The sequence below is a fragment of the Aristolochia californica genome, unplaced genomic scaffold (assembly GCF_029961685.1).
Source record: "Aristolochia californica isolate CCGP_79_NKW_82.1479 unplaced genomic scaffold, dmAriCali1.0.hap1 SCAF_7, whole genome shotgun sequence".
Classification (NCBI taxonomy): Eukaryota; Viridiplantae; Streptophyta; class Magnoliopsida; order Piperales; family Aristolochiaceae; genus Aristolochia; species Aristolochia californica.
Genome location: NW_027182268.1, coordinates 31,861,530 through 31,879,336, shown reverse-complemented (window position 1 = coordinate 31,879,336; position 17,807 = coordinate 31,861,530). Strand labels below are relative to the sequence as shown.

The 17,807-nt window shown below is 42.5% G+C and overlaps 1 pseudogene; it reads left to right on the top strand.

The window, feature by feature from the left end:
* Positions 1–17,807, top strand: part of LOC137937621 (uncharacterized) — a 105,089-nt pseudogene that overhangs the window by 46,257 nt on the left and 41,025 nt on the right.

The following is a 17,807-nucleotide window of genomic DNA, read 5'->3' as shown; positions in this document are numbered from 1 at the left end:
TTGAATCTTGCACGTTGCTTCCAGTGCACTAACTCGCTGTGGGCGAAGGACTGCAATTGCCCTTGAAGGGCATACCTCTGAGAGACTTCCGGAGAAGAGAGACCTCTGACTTCCTCCTCCGAGTCGAGAACGGCTATCTGAGCAAGGGCATCGGTTCTTGCAATTGAGGAAGAGGCCTTCTTTTCAGAAGCCCAAGTCCTCATTAGCGGCTTTAGCATCTTAAGCTTGATTGGGAAGGCCCACCCTCTCGGTCCTACAACGGTCATATTCTCCCAAAAGGATTGGAGAGATAGATCAAAAGAGGGGTCCGCCATCATCGGGGGGTCAGCGAGTATAGTTCCCATGCCAACTATAAGGCTGCTTGGAGGGGATCGCAACTGCTGAGAGGGGGTAGAGTCGAGAGGTGCACTTCCTATCTCATTGGCTGGTTGTGTGATTTCCCGAGGTTTGATTGTGCTTTCGGGGACCACATCTCTAAAATCATCTATCACATCGATGCTAATACAGATCCAATAACGCTCTTTATCCACCATGACGCATCTGAAATATTGCCCTTCACATGGGTGAAGAGGGTTGATGAGGATCCGGGCCTCATCCAGACGGTGCCAGTGCTCTGTGAGTGGGTCCAAAGCAATGATAGTGCCGAACTCAGATACGACTCTCGAAAAGACCGCGTTCTGCCATAGCTCAGTAGGAAGCCTTGTAACTCTGACCCATTGGCCGTATTGGCGGGGAGGGGGCCGAGGGGAGCCATTCTGAGACCCCGATGATGCCAGAGCTGGTGTGAGGTATGATGGCAAGAGCCGCAGAAGACTCCTATTGGGTTCCGAAATGAACAAGCCAAGTTTGGGGACTGAGATAGGATATTCTAAGAGTGTAAGGGAGGTGAAGTGCGTCAATCAGCCATTGAAGAATGCTGGATTTGATGACTTCGAGGGATGTTTGGACGAGAATGGAGCGAGTCAAAATTTTGCGCCCATCATGGAGAAGGTTTGGTGGGATTTGAATGATTTCGGGTGTTTCTGTGGGAGTAGGGGGGATTGATGCATGGTTTTGGGGCAAATCAGGAATTTTCGGGGAGTAGGGGGGACTGATGCATGGTTTTGGGGCAAATCAGGAATTTTTGGGGAGGAGGGGGTGCTGATATGAGTAGGAGGGGATGTCGGGAGGGTGTTTTGGTGGCGCTGGGTTGCTGGGAAGAGAGGTGGAAATCTTACTCTGGCATCACCAGGGCGGATTGGCTCTTCTACTGTGGCTAACGCTGGGGAGAAGCTCTGGAGTGCATCAGCTAGCTCATTCCAGCCAAAACCCGAGTATGTGGGCTCAGGTATGAATAGCCTGGCTAAAATGGAGGTTTCACTTCTGTGGGTGATCCTACATTCCCGGTGACCATGGAAGGCAGTCACCTAGAAGAGGAACATCAAGTCCCATGACCAGAGCTCACGGGATTTTTCATCTTCCAAGGTAGCTCTTTGGAATTGAAGCCTGAAGTTGTGAATCGCTTCTACTGGGACACAGATGAATGAAAGCTTTGATCCGTTGGCTGAGGAGATACGAATCACCGGACCTGATTTCCGGACAACTCTCTCGATGGTAACTCTACATTTTCCGTAACTGAAATGGAAAATACTATTTCGTTTCTTCCGGTGAGTGACCGTCTTCCAGCGAGCTTTGTATTCCTCCGTCGGAGCCTTAGAAAGGTTGTCGGAGCGGTGGCTGGACGGATCCGACTATCTGTGATTTTTTCTTCCTCGTCGTGGAGAGACATTTCCTCCATTTCTTCTCGTTGATGTATCGCCGAGTCCTCTGTCAGCGTCGGAAAGGCTCGCTGTAGCCTTGCTTGAGTATCGGTGGTCGACGGGAGTGGTCCGGTCGCCAGCCGTAAGGACGGCAGCCGTCGGGAGAGTTCTCTCTGTCATTTGAGGGTTTTGGCGCACTATAGCAGTTTCGAACCAGACGGTGCACAATACGATCACCAACGACGCACGTTAAGCGAAATTTCGCCCAAATTTGCCCAAAATCGCCCTCTCTCGCTCTCTCGCTCTCTCACTCTCTCACTCTCGTTTTTCCAAGCTCAACACATTTGCTGGATTCATGTTGTAAGATCAGCAAATCATATTGCTGATAATCTTGCAAAGGCTGGGGTTTCTCATTTGGTTACTGTCATTGGGGTTTCTTGAGTTGAGCAGTCTCTCCCTTTTCTCATTTTATTTATTAAATTTTCGTGCCCTTTTTGAAAATAACAATACATGTGATTAACTCACACCTGCTAAATGAAGGATTCTTTCAGGGTTTACCTTTATGGCAGGCCCTATAAGTGTCTTTGCTATTCTGTGCCTTGGCTTGTCTATTTCCTGTTTTTTTCCTAGTAAATTTATCAGTTTAAATGAGATGGTGTTTTATTCTCTTGCAGGCGAGGATTATCTGAATCTGAAATTAGTCTTCTGAAGAAGGTATGGTGGAGTTGATCTGAATCTTCTTTTCGAAAAGTGATCTGAATCTTGGAATTTTAGTAAATGCTCTTTTTTTCAACTAGATGGTCATTTCTTTGTTGTTCACTACTTATACCTTAGCAAAAAAATTGCGGTGTGAATTTAGGTTAAAATGCATTTATTAGAGGGCATGCTTAACTTCCAGTAGTGAGGGCAATTTCTAATTGAATTGAGAAGAAGATATCTACTATTTGTTTACTACAAAAATGAAAATTCAATGTAAATCAAAACCATAAAAGCTTTTCATCCCCTATTCAAAGTTACTTTATGTCTGTAGCATAAGTCAGCTATTGAAACTAGTGGGAGAGAAGCAAGTGGGAGAAGCAAACGGAAACTTAAACCTATATGTACTGGAGGAAACTTCCTCCACTCCAATCCTGGTTCTCTCTGTGGACCATTGCTAGCAACCCCAACTGGCCTGGGCAGTTCTGTCTAGGTCTGAAATTTAATCTCTTTACCCTGAGATTTATTTAATCAGAGGAATGAAAAAGGAAGAATAAAGGTCCAACAAGAAGTCTTCATTTTTCCCATTAGCAATGCCTCACATAGGACCATGAAAAGAATATGTCCATTCAAAGAACTCCCAGACAATCACAAAATATGAGTCGATTTTTTATTGTAACCAGGGTCTAACTTATTGCCTGGATCGCTATATTTTTCTTTTCTTTTTGTTTTTGAATTATCCCGGTGTGCATTACTTGCAAGTGATATTGTGAACCACAGTAATGTTTATTGCCTGAAAAAAGTAATTGAGCTTGCTTATAAGTCTTTCTATGCGGGGCATTATATCAAAAAACAATAAATGTCTAGTAGGACAAGATGGGAAGATCTTTATTTATTTATTGATTAGGAAGAATTATGTCCAAAAGTTTTCTTGTTTAAGGTAAGATCATGTCCAAAAGCTCTTCTATTCGGCCTCCGAATCTTCAAGGAACGTCTCCATGGCAAGCTAATTATTGAAGGAGACTTAAAGACTGTCATCAGTTGGTGTTCAAAAGATAGTTCCCCCCCCTTGGTGCCACTGGCCCATTACCGCTTGTATTGTGACATTGTGTCATCTATTCATTGTAATTGGAATTTCATTCCTAGATCAGCGCACTCTTTAGCTGATAAATTGACTAAATTCAGAACTTCCCAGTAGTCTCTCATTGTTTGGGAAGGCTTCCCCCCTTTGTAATTTGCTCTCTTGAGCTTTTGTCTTAATAAAATTCAGCATCATTTAAAAAAAAAAAAGAGGTAAGATTTCACAGATGTGTAATTCCATTACTGTTTCATGGTCTTGTGTTGTGCACAGTGTAAATTGTATTACAGATTCTTTGGCTCACGCAGGTGGTTTATTTTTTCTTTTCATTGGGCTGGTGTCTTGATGTCCTTGTTTTTTTCTTCATTGTATTCTGTCTCTTTGATGAATGGAAATTCTCACCATTTCAAGAAAGGAAAACAAAAAAAAAAGAAGCTGAAATAGTAACCAATTATAAAATAAGTACAAGATGATAGGTGCTGTTATTTATATTACTCCAACCATAAGACATGTGATGTTTATATGCTAAGCTGCTTCTGACATATAATGTATGGTCTTGCAGTATGTTGTGTTGTACCTGCTCTAATTTGTACTTTGGGACCATCTCTTTTCTAGGTTGACTGCATCCTGTTTTTTATTAGTGTTATGTTGTACAGGATAAGAATTTGCAAACCAAACTTCTCCAATCAGAACATGTAGCAGAGAGTTCATTAGGTAACTATTAGTCTAGTAGTCCTGCCTTTTGGTCATATTATTTTTAGTAGTACCTGGTTCCTTTATATGAACATTTCCCTTCAAAAGAGGCAATCACCTTTTGTCTGACTTTACATTTCAGAAATTGATAAGGGCAAGAGACCTCTTTACACCAAGCATCCTATGACAAAGTTTGCCTGGACAACAGCTGAGGACATTGATACAGTATGTACAGATTCTTGCATTGAACTTCTTTTGAGCGCTTGCTTCTTTGAGCATAATTTAATTTCTTCCTATTGGTCAGCTGCTGCATGCAGTTAATACCTTTATTATTCTCTAGGTTTACTATCACAGAGGGCATCTCAAATTTTCTTATTTTCTTGTTTATTGCAAAGAGTCAGTCATTTCATGCCTTTTGGGATTTAGTAGACTGGATAAATAAGAGTAGATAAAGTGTAATGTGAAGGGACAAAGTTCATTGACTTGGTCTTCTGTTTCATGCAGGTAGAGTGGTCAAATATGTGCTTAGAAATTTTTAATGCCGAAGACAAGTTATATCATGGAAAGGATCTAGCTGACATTATCTACGAGAAAGCTAAACAGGTTGGTTTTATCTTCTTTACAGCTGCAGTGCTTGCAAGGACTGGCTTATTGTGAATCCTCATGAGATGCTAATTTAGTCTTGAATGAACTTTTTATCCCTTTTTGTAAGGTGTTGCATGGAAAGAACGATGATTTAAAGATCCTGTGGGAAAAAGAGCTAAAATCTGGTGAATTGTCTGGTCTGCACCCAGAATGTGTCACAGATACATGGATAGGAAGTGACAGGTCTCTCTCTCTCTCTCTCTATGTATGTATGTGAGTATATCTTTGTCCTAATAACAGTAAGTTTTTTTGGTTGCTGTATCAGGTGGGCATTTATTGATTTGAGTGCTGGTCCTTTTTCTTGGGGTCCGGCAGTTGGTGGAGAAGGTGTCAGGACTGAAAGAAGTTTACCAAATGTCACTCAAACCATTGGTGCAGTAGCTGGTATGGTGTTTTGTACTTTTATTGTTTTTTTATTTATTTTTATTTTTTAAATGTGTGTTTAGACTATTAAAAAGAAGAGAGAAGTACAATTCAAACGTAGGAGAGAGGGCCTTCCTCCACAACAAGGTGTTGGAGTGAAATGCCCGCCTTAGCCTGAATGTCTGCCAAATGATTGGTAGAACGAGGAATGTGTTTCCAAGTACAATTCAAAAGGGAAATTAAATTACAATTTTCTGAGTACATGTCCCAGTGATGCCATGGAGGTCCGATGGAGTTTGCACACCTGTTAATGACGACCTTTGAGTCGCCTTCGATGCAGAGTGGGCCCGTGAGCTGGCTAGAAAAAAAATTGAATTCCGTTCAACAATCCCGAAAGTTCTACTGTTGTGGAGTCAGAGACACCAAGAGGGCCCGCGAAAGAGAAAAAGAGATCACCGTTAGCATCATGGATAACTCTTCCATATCCCACAGGGCCAGGGCAACCAAGAGCGCTCCCAGCAACCAGCTGCCAATTTACTCTAAAGTTTGAGTTGTTGAAAATTTTGAATTATTTTCAGTTTAGAAGCCAGATAGATACTTGACCCGTAATGTAATCAGTCAGAATTTTAGTGGGGGAAGATTTGAATTTGAATTTCCTCCTATTTCTTTCTTTCCATAGTCCCCATTGGATATGCCCAATGCGACACGAGAGAATCATCTTTCTTAGCTTTGGGAGTCTAGTGTCAATGTCCTTTTATTGTTAGTAATGCTTCTTTCTACAAATTGTTTGGTACTCTATTCTAGGCATTTGGTGAATTCTCCCTATACAACACTCGACTCACACAAGTCCTTTCAAACTATAAAATTTTGCCTTGATGTTGGAGTATCATGTTGTTTTGCAGCTTGATATTATCCATTTTCCTCGATTGCTGCATTCTACCACTTGATTGTCTACCTTTAATGTACTTGGAACAACAATCCTTAACCATGTGAGCTTTCGATAAGACACATTTAGAAGCAAAAAAAATATGATAGGTTCAAATCTTTCTTTTTTTGAAAAATATAGGTCAAACTTCATTACCGGATTATCCAATTATAGTGAGGGGTAGTTTTTCCATTTTATGTCCCTTTGTAAATATAAGAAATGATTCCTAATGGATGATTTATTTTTAGACTCTGAAATTAATGATTAAGCAGCAAAAATAAGAAGAAAGTTGAGAGATAATATGACATAGAGAAAACGTTTTGTATCAAAGAAGATAGGAATCTAATCAATCCTAATCTCTTTTATTTATTTCCATCACTAATTGACATAGCTGAGAAGCTAGAACTAGATTATAAATGAATTTAGCAAACAAAACAAAGAATATGAAGAAGAGAAATAAAAACTGAGCTAGAAGTGCTTATGTCTTGGGCCACATTTCTTCTTGGCTTCTTACAAAGAAGGCCTTTTCTTCTATTGTGGGCTCCTCTATCACTGATAACTGAAATTGTTTGGCTCGAATGCGGATTGGCATCAAACCCCCAATTATGAAGGCATGGACCCCGCCAAAGCCCGGATTTCTCAAGTTAAATTTTGATGGCTCTTCTCTCGGTAATCCCAAGATTACTAGCTTTGGGGGAGTTATATCTGAGTCCTCGGGCAAGCAGTGTCTCTCCTATTCGGGCCCTTTTGGAATTTTTGACTAAACGTCGGCTGAGCTGCATGGCCTCAATGGGATCCATATTTTTAGGGACAACTATGGGGCCCCTCTTCACATTGAAGGAGATTCCAAGGTGGCCAAACAGTGAGCAGCCCGTCAATCCCTTGTTATTGGAGGTTTGCTCCGCTGATTTTGTCCTGTTTCCTCTTCTTTGTTAATATATATATCATTTTAAAAAAAAAACTATTAATTTCAATTTCAAAACCAAGTTACAACAGCTCTCTTGAATCCCATATATATAATCGTCTCAAGGAACTAAATTCCTATTAAAACTCAGCAGTAGACTTTTTTTTTTTTTTTTTTTTGGAGAGGAAGTTAATTTTTTTGCAAGCAAAGAGAGAATAGAATAGACACTAAGGGAACACTCCCCTTATAACAAGAGATTGTAATGAGGCTCCTAATTTAGTACAAGAGTCTGCAACAAAATTTGTTGATCCAAGAACACGAGTCCAAGTACATGAAATGGAGGATACAATATCAGAAAGCTCCAAGAAAACATCCCAATGACGCCACGGAGGATCCAACGGGTAGGAATACCAACCAATCACTACTTTTGAGTTGCCTTAAATGATGAGAGGTCCTTTAAGGCGGTCCCAAAAGATGATGAGTCCATGTAGTAGGGCGGATAACTCAGCAATAGTAGAGTTAGCTACACCCAAGGGGCTGGAATAGTAAATGAGAGAGTTACCATCAGCATCACAAAACACTTCACCGAAGCTCGCAATTCTGGGCTTCCAAAGGCACTACCGTTGAAGTTGAGGTTGAGGGTCCCACATGGGGGAGTTTGCCAACTCACAAGTGTAGGAGTCCTAGGAGGGACGGACATTTAAGCAGCCACACGCCAATTGGTGCGGATAGGGACATTTTGGAGGCTGTCAAACTCCTTCCTGGTGTGAAGCCAAGCAGACACGAGGCCAGTGGCATGGCAAATGACTTCATTTGCAATGCTGTACTTTTTTTTTTGAAATGATGCTGAATTTTAAATCAAAAACTCAGAAAGCAAGATTACAGGGGGGGAGCCCTCCCAAACAATGAGAGATTACTGGGAGGTTCTGAAATTAGCCAATTTATTAGCCAAGGAATTGGCTGATCTAGGAATGAGATTCCAAGCACAATGAATTGTGGACACAATGTCAGCAATACAATCAATGATAGGTCATTGGTGCCAACTGATGATTACCTTGAAGTTCCTTCAATAAACAACTTTCCGTGAAGACGGTCCTTGAAAATTTGAAGATCATATAGAAGGGCACTCACTTCAGCAGTGTTGGAGCGGCGATGCCAATCGGCCTTGCATAAGAAAAAATAGAATCCCCACAGTTGTCTCTGAAGACACCACTCGCACCTGCTGGCCCAAGACAACCCAAAGTACTGCCATCAAAGTTGAGCTTGATGCAGTCACTTAGGGGAGGCTCCCAAATAGCCATGGTCGGCATCTTGTGGGGACTCGCCATATAAGCGAGCAAGCTCCAATTGTCATGAAGGGAAACACCCGATAGAGTGGCAAATTCCATTCTGGTAGGCAACTAGCTAGAGATTAAGCCCATTGCATAAGAAACCATATTATCCAAGGTATTGGATTTTGAATTGAATCATCAGTTGTTACGCTCTAGCCATAGACACCATGGGACATGAGCAAGGCATGCCAAGAGGATTAACTTGCCCAATCTAGGTAGGCAAGTCCCCATTACCATCTAACAAGTGTTGAAAAGGTCCTGTTGAAGCCCCATTTGGAGGCCAGTCTTTTGAAAAATCATCATCCACACTTGCCAAGAGAACTTGCAGTGCAGAAGTATATGTTGAACTGTCTCATCACACGCCACAGAGAGGACAGGTGCGGCCAGGAGCGGTGAAGCCTCTTTTGCGGAGGTTATCAGAAATGAGTATCTGCTCTCTGATGGCAGTCCACGTAAAAATCTTGATCTTGCTAGGCGTGGAAAGCTTCCATGCCAGATTTGCCTTATTCTTAGGCAGGCTGGGGTCATGTTCTCTGAAGTGAGAATAGGCAGAGGCAACTATAAAAAGACCATTGATGCTGGGCTTCCATGTCAGTTTATCAGTCACATGCTCCCGAATAGTAATGTTGCTAAGCCTAGAGAGGAAAAAACTAAAATTTGGGGCTTCCTCATCGTTTAGCCCCTGGCGGAATGGAAGACTCTATGACTGGTCACTCAAAGAATCTACCCTAAAGAACCCCGGGAAGTCCTCCGAGAAGGAGCGGGGGCTGCACCACTCGTCCGACTAGAAGAGGAGGGTCCTCCCATTTCCAGTGTAAAAAGATGTCGTAGCCCTAAAGGTTGGGAGTACTTGTACACTGATTTCCAAATCGGGGATAAGTGATGAGTGATGCCACCTTCTCTCCACCAATACCCAGAAAACTGAAGATAGAACCTGACCATATCCCTCCATAGGCTGTTGTGTTTGACATTGAAGTTCCAGATCCATTTGAGCATTAGGGCTTTGTTAATCTCCTTTGTAGGCCGGATGCGTAACCCACCCCTATTGCGAGGCAAACGAATTTCCTTTCAGCAAACCAGATGGTATCTGAAGGTGTCATCTAATCTTCTCTAGAGAAAGCACGACGAATGACATCAATCTTGGGGCAAACTGAAGTCTGACACTGCATGAATGATAAGAGATAGTTTGGCAGCCTCGCCAAGCATGACTTGAGGAGAGTGAGTCGCCCCGCTGTGGATAGAAGTTTGCCCCACCAAGTGGTTAATCTCTTCTCGAATTCTCAATAAGGGGGGACCAAAGTGTTGCCGAAGACCAAGAGTAAAAAAGTGAGAGACCCAGGTATGTAGCTGACATGTTCTCTAACGTGCACTTGAGGTAGTCTGCCATACCACGAAGCACGAAGGTGTAGATGTGATAGCCGAGGAGAGTGGTTTTCTTCCAATTAATATTCTGCCCAGAAGCCAACTCAAATAAGCCAAAAAATGCATGCAACTTTTTGATTTGATCCATGGTGCCAACCCCAAAACAAATGGTGTTATCTGCAAACTAGAGGATCAGAATATCGAAGGTTGCACAATCTATCATGGGGAGAAGCCATCCCAAATCCTTGGCTGAGTAAATCAAGGAAGAGAGGTATTTTGCCACCACATTGAAGAGCAAGGGGGATAAGGGGTCTCCCTGTCGGATTCCCTGGATCCCTTAAAATAGTTGCAAATAGTTCGGTTGAGAAGAACAGAGTAGCTGGCAGAGGAAATACAACTTTGGATCCAGAAACGCCACTTTTCACCAAATCCCATCTTTCTAGGAGAGTGTCTAGAAGCGTCCAATTGACTCTGTCAAAAGTTTTCTCAAAGTCTAACTTGAGAATGAATCTAGGGAGCTTTAACGCCTTGAAGTGGTGAATGAGCTCGTGACACGCCATGGCCAAATCTAAAATATTCCTTCCCTTGAGAAAGGGACTCTGACTGTGATGAATAGCTATCAGAAGAACCGCATGGAGGCGGTTAACGAGGAGATGTGCTATCTGTTAGGAATTAGATGCCCTAATTCCAAACTAACGAGAGCAATAATAATAAATGTGGAAGAAGGGAAAAACAAGCACGAAATAAAGACAACAAGATTTATACAGGTTCACCTCAAGGTGAGACTACGTCCTGTCTTCCGCCACTGCAATAATCTACTATGAAGATGAAATAGTTTACAAGAGAAATCGCACACTTGTGTTTCTCTCTAACCTCTTGGGCTGCAACTTCAACTCCTTCTCGGTGATGATTATAAAACCCTAATAGCGGTGCCCCTCAATTATAAAGAGAAAATTAGGGCAACCGCATGACAAGAGTGAAATTCCCAAACTACCCTTCATGAAATAACAGTTAATATATCCGCGACCAACTCAGCGTAGGGCGTTAATTAGGCTCCACAACTTAACAACCTCCCACTTGGAGACTAATCCATCATCAATATCTCCTCTGCAGTGACAGCAATTTTTCAATCCTTAGAGAGAAGTCCAACACAACTTCAGTTTCTCAATCGTAACAGCCTTTGTCAACATATCTGCCGGATTCTGACTTCCTTGAATTTTATCAAGAGCTAAGACTCCATCCTCCTGAGCCCATCTGATGAAATGATAACACACCTGAATGTGTTTTGTTTTGGCATGATAAACATGATTCTTTGCTAAATGAATAGAACTTTGACTGTCACAATACAACACATTCTTCCCATGCTTGAGTCCTAATTTTTCCCAAAAAGACTGCAACCATATGATCTCTTTGCTGGCTTCGGTCACGACGACATATTCTGACTCAGTAGTGGAAAGAGCAACTATCTTCTGCAACTTAGAGACCCAACTAACTGCTGTACCACCCAACGTGTATACATATCCAGTGGTACTCTTCCTGCCATCAATGTCTCCAGCCATGTCAGCATCTACATAACCCTGTAATCCCAAGTCTGACTTTCTGAAACATAAGGTTGAGTCTGCAGTGCCTCTTAAATACCTGAGAATCCACTTCACTTCTTCCCAATGTTGTTTACCCGAATTACTCATATATCTGCTCACAACTCCCACTGCATGAGCTATGTCTGGTCTAGTACACATCATGACATACATGAGATTGCCAATAGCAGAAGCATAAGGCACATTGGCAATGTTGGCTCGCTCCTGTTTTGTAGAAGGTGACTGCTCCTTAGATAGCCTAAAGTGACTAGCCAAAGGAGTACTCACTCGTTTTGGTTCATTCATGTTGAATCTACTCAGCACCTTCTTCACATATTTTTCTTGTGACAGTTTCAAGACATCAGTATCTATAGTAATCCTCATCCCAAGGATTTGTTTTACACCTCCCAAATCCTTCATTGCAAACTTCTTCGACAACTCCCTTTTCAAATTATCTATTTCCTGTTTACAAGCACTTGCGATCAACATGTTATCAACATATAGCAGTAGAATGATGTAGGAGTCATCAAACTTCTTCAGATAACAACAATGATCTGCTTGGCACCTCAAGAAACCATTATTACTCATAAAAGTGTCACACTTCTTATACCACTATCTTGGAGCTTGTTTAAGACCATACAAACGCTTTTGAAGTTTGCACACCATTTTCTCCTTTCCTTGTGCTTTGAAACCCTATGGTTGCATCATGTAAATTACTTCTTCCAAATCACCATGAAGAAAGGTTGTCTTTACATCCAACTGCTCTAAGTGCAAGTCTTCATTTGCCACTAGTCCAAGCACTGTTCTAATAGTAATCAATTTCACTATTGGAGAGAAAATCTTAGTGTAGTCAATGCTTTCTTTTTGTTGAAAGCCCTTTACCACCAGTCTTGCCTTGTACTGTTTACTGCCATAATGTTCGTCTTTTATTCGGTACACCCATTTATTCTGCAAGGCCTTCTTCCCTTTTGGTAACTCAGTCAATTGCTATGTTTGATTGGATAACAATGAATCCATCTCGTCCTTCATGGCCAACTCCCACTTGGTTGATTCATCAACTTGCACGGCTTCCTCATAACTCTCTGATTCACCTTTATCAGTCAACAAAATATAATTAAGTGCAGGGGAGTACCTCTGTGGTGGTCTGCTAGTTCTGGCAGATCTCATGAGTTCAGTCACAACAATGTTCTGATTTACTTCTGGGGATATGTTCTCCTGATCTTTCTGAGCAATATTCTCCATCTCAATAGTTGGAAGGTCTCTCAACTAAATCACTTCAGACTTCTTGGGTTCATCACTTGTGCTCTTAGACTCTGTTCTCAACCCGTCTTTATTCAAGGCACCTTCATGGAAGATCACGTTCTTGCTCCTGATAACCGTACGACTTTGGTCATCCTAGAAGCGATATCCAGACTCGGTACCACCATTGCCAATAAAGAAACATAATTTAGATTTGGCATCAAGTTATACTTTTTTTTTTTTTTTTGAAAAAGTCTTTTTTCCTTGGTGCCAATCGCACCCTGTGTGGTGTTGGCATCAAGTTTACTTCTAGCAGCATAATCAATGTGAATATAAGAAACACAACCAAACACTTTCAAGAAAGAAAGGTTTACCTCTTCGCCGCTCTAAACCTCTTTTGGTATTTTGCAACCCAATGATGTTGAGGGACCGTTGTTGATCAAATATGCAGTAGTGCTAATATCCTCAGACCAGAACATCTTTGGCAATCCCGCATGTAATCTCATTCTCCTAGCACGCTCGTTCAAAGTTCTATTCTTCCTCTCAGCCACACCATTCTGTTGAGGTTTTCCACGAATGGTCTTCTTCATTTTGATTCTATTATCTGCACAGTACCGCTTGAAATCATCATCTATGTATTTTCCCCCTTTATTTGACTGCAAGCACTTCAGTTTCAAATCTGTCTCATTCTCAACCATTGTTCTCCATCTCTTGAAGGTATCAAAGACATCGGATTTCTTTTTCAGGTAATAAACCCATGCCTTTCTGCTTGCATCATCAATAAATGTCACATAGTAGTTAGAACAACCAAGGAAAGTAACAGCTGAAGGCCCCCCCACATCAGTGTGAATGGTATCTTGAACATCATTAAAGATCAACTTCCCGTTGCATACAGAGTTGCTAACCGCAACCCTCATAGGCTCCCAACAATTTGGCAAAGACGCCAAAAAAATTAAAGCACGAACCTTATCATCAAATTTAATTTGAATGGATGTCAATTGATTGACAATCGTGCTAAACTCATTCAAATGCGATGCAGCTGATGTATTTTCTATCATATTTAAATTGAAGAGTTTTTTCATGAAATATACCTTATTATTTGCGGAAGGCTTCTCATACATGTCGGACAAAATCTTCATCATCCCCGCTGTGGTTTTCTCTGACGCCACGTTGTGAGTAACGTTCTTCGACAGTGCTAAACCGGACTACTCCCAACACTTGTCTATCAAAGAGATTCCACTCATCATCTTTCATACCTTTTGGTTTCATATCCAGAAGAGGTGTGCATATTTTTACTATACAGATAATCTACCATTTGCATCCTCTAGAACGCAAAATCCATACCATCAAACTTGTTGATCCTAAGCGTCGATCCTTCTCCGCTAGCCATTGCTCTTAATCATGAACCAAAACTCTGATTCCACTTGTTAGAAATTAGACGACCTAATTTCAAACTGACGAGAACAATAATAATAAACGAGGAAGAAGGGAAAAACAAGCATGAAATAAAGACAACAAGATTTATACAGGTTTGCCTCAAGGTGAGACTACATCCTGTCTTCCGTCGCTGCAGTAATCTACTATGAAGATGAAATAGTTTACAAGAGAAATCGCACACTTACAGGTGTTTCTCTCTAACCTCTTGGGCTGCAACTCCAACTCCTTCTTGGTGATGATGATAAAATCCTAATAACAGCGCTCCTCAATTATAAAGAGAAAATTAGGGCAACCACATTACAAAAGTGAAATTCCGCGACCAACTCAGTGTAGGGCGTTAATTAGGCTCCACAACTTAACACTATCACCTTGTAGGTATTGGTGGTGAGACTGATAGGCTGAAAATCTGAAGGGAGCTTTGCCCCCTCTTTTTAGGGATAAGGGCAATGAAGGAAGCTTCGATACTCCTGTACTCGATGCCATGATGATAGGAGGAGTGAACCATGTGGGCAATGTCTTCAGTGATGAGGGGCCAACAACGACGATAAAATTCACCATTAAAGCCGGTCGGGCCCGGAGCATGATCCAGAGGGAGACCCAAGACACTTTTTTCAATTTTGCAACTGGAGAAGGGGAGCTCAATGAGGCTAACTGCCACCGACGGAATAGCCTGAATATTGACCCTCTGAAAGAAAGGGCGAACTGCCTAGCATTTGGAATATAGATCCGCAAAAAAGTTCACCAACGAGTCAGAGATAAGGGACCGTTCCGATGTGGTCTCACCATTGACACTGAGCGAAGTGATGCGATTGGCTCTTCTTCGGGCTGAAGCGACATCATGGAAGAACTTGGTATTTGCATCATCTTCTGAGAGCCACTTGAAGCAAGCATGCTGCTTCCAGTGCATGAGAACTCTATGGGCGAACGATTGCAGTTGCCCTTGGAGGGCATATCTCTGAGCTGCTGTAGATGAAGAGAGGCCTCTAGACTCCTCCTCTGAGTCTAAGGAAGCAATCTGGGCAAGGGTGGAGGCCAGGAGCGCAGCAACGGTTTCAGCAACTTAAGTTTTATCAGGAAGGACCAGCCGTTCGGGCCAGCAACAACAATCCTTTGCCAGAAGGACTGGATAGAGGTGTCAAAAGAAGGGTCCGCCATCCATGCATTGTTGAATCAGTGCCAGTTGCAAAGCTGCCTGGCGTGATCAAATCTGCTGGGGAGGGGCAGAGAATGGAGATGCTGCTCCCAACACATTGACTGGCCGAGGGGCATCTCAAGGCTCAACTGTGGTGTTCGAGACCACACTTATGAAGTCCTCCATAGCGGCAAAGTCGATACGGATCTAGAACCGGGCATTATCCACCATAATGTATCAGAAATAATGCCCTTCACAAGGACAAAGAGGATTGATGAGAATCCAGGCCTCATCAAGACGGTGCTAGTGCTCGGTGAGTGGGTCCAGGGTCATGATGGAACCAAATTCAGAGATGATTCTCGAGAATACCGCGTTCTGCCACAATTCTACAGGAAGGCTGGTGATAGTAGCCCATTGGCCATACGGGCTGGAAGGTGTTGAGGGGAGCCACTTCGAGATCCCCGTGATGCCCAAGGGGGTGTGGGTTGTGAGAGCAAGAGCCGTAGAAGACTCCTGCTAGGTTTCGAAATGGATGAGCCAAGTTTGGGAGCTGAGATAAGAGATTTTGGGTGTGTAGGGGAGGTGAAGTTCGTCAATCAGCCATTGAAGGATGCTGGACTTGACGATGTCGGGGGATGTGCGGATTACGATGGAGAGGGCCAAGATTTGCCGTTTGTCGCAGAGGAGGTTTGGAGGGATTTGGATGTTTTTGGAAGTTTTTGTGTGAAGGGGGGGGGGGGGGGGGGGGGGATGATTTTGTGGTGGTGGGGCTTGGAAAGGAGGGGTGGTAAGGCTTGTCTGGCATCACCGGGGGGAACTGATTCTCTTGCTCGAGATGGTGCCGAAGAGCTGCAGCCAGTTTTTGCCAGCCGAAACTCGAGTTTGTGGCATCTGGTATGGAGTTCTGGACAACCCGCTCTATCGTTACTCTGCATTTTCCATAACCGAAGCAGAAGAGATGATTCTGCTTCTTCTGCCGGGAGACCATCGTCTAGCTGATGTCGTGATCTTCCGTTGGAAGCTCTGGAAGCTTGCCGGAATGGTATTCAGTGATTTCCGACCTTCTGGGAGATTTTCTTCCCTGTTTCGAAGAAAGGTCTCTTCCATTTTTGCGAGATGCTGCTTCGTCGCGATGTTGGCCGGCATCGGAGGTGGTGACGTCAGTCCTGCTGGAGCTACGGTGCCTGGTGGGGAGGTTTCGGTGACCGGGAGGGAGGGGCAGGTTCTCTCCTGCGCGTACAGTCACGTAGAGGCTCATTTCGAATTTTAGCTGCAGTGCTGTACTTACAATTGAAATGTCGTCTATTTCTTTCTTTCTAGAGGCACTAGGGAATGTGAGTAATGCAGGCTGAAAGGAGAAGTTTGCCAATGTTGGGGATGTGGATCCCAAGAGATGAAGGACTCATCCCACAAAGGTCTCAAGGGAGAAGAACTGAATACCCAATCTGCTAAGAAAGGAGGACCAAACTTGCCAAGTGAAGGAGCAATGCAGCAGGAGGTGGCTAAGGGTTTCCTCTTCTAGGTTGCAGGAGGTGGTTAAGGGTTTCCTCTTCTAGGTTGCAGGCGGTGACTAGGGGTTTCCTCTTCTAGGTTGCAGAAGGGGCATAAGGAACAAGGAATTACGTTGTGGCACTTTTGGAGGTTATCTGCAATAAGAATCTTGTTTAAGGCAAATACTCCAGAGAAAGAACTTAATCTTGTACGGGGCCATGAGGTGCCAAGCTACAACAGCATCATGCTCAATACGGGGGCTGATCCGACACATAATATGCCAGTATGCAGAAATGGTAAAGCAACCACTGCTCGGAAGCCAAATCATTTTGTCTTGCATGCGTGTCCATATCTTTACAAAGCTAAGGCCATCAACAATTACAAGAAACCAGAGCTTCCTCATCATTAAATCCCCTTCGAAACCACATATTTCAGGATCTATTTCCCCAAGCCTCAGCAAAAAGGAACACCACTTGTTCGTTTCATATGGAGTTGTCAATGGATAGCAATTTGAACTGGTGACAATAAGGAACACCTCGTACTCATTTTAGATGGAGTTGTTAGTGGGTAGCTATTAGAACTGGTGTAAACTATTCCATTGCAGTTGTGATTGATAATTCCTTTTCTAATCTTCTTTCTTGTAGAACAGGCAAGGGTGTTCCTTTACTTGTTTATTTACTGAACTATCTGCAGTTATATGGGTTAATAAACAGATGAATAAAAAAGTTTAGAACTATTTAGTACAATCTCTAATTTTTCATAAAAAACCTATAAAATTACACGAACTTTATTAAAAAAATTCAATATAAAATTATGGACAAAACATAAATTAAGTTGCTTTAAGGTAAACATCTTACAAGATCAAGTAACTGACTTCATTTAAACCAGAAATGTAAGTAAACTAACTTACATGGGTATACTAATTACCACATAATCCTAAAAATAGGTGGGTAATAGGGCAATCAGGTATGGAATGTGCTTTACTTGGATCTGTTTTGTTTAGTGAATTGGCAACCTTATTGAAATGCAATAAAGAGGTAAAAATGTTGTTTCATCATGGTGATCAGGCAGATACGCCAGTAGAATAGGTAATCGGGTAAATAGAAACCGAGTAACCTTGATCCCTTCCACCCTTCACTTGTTTATTGCCCATAGTTTGTGTAGCCATCCTATAGTTATATATTAGAATTTGCAG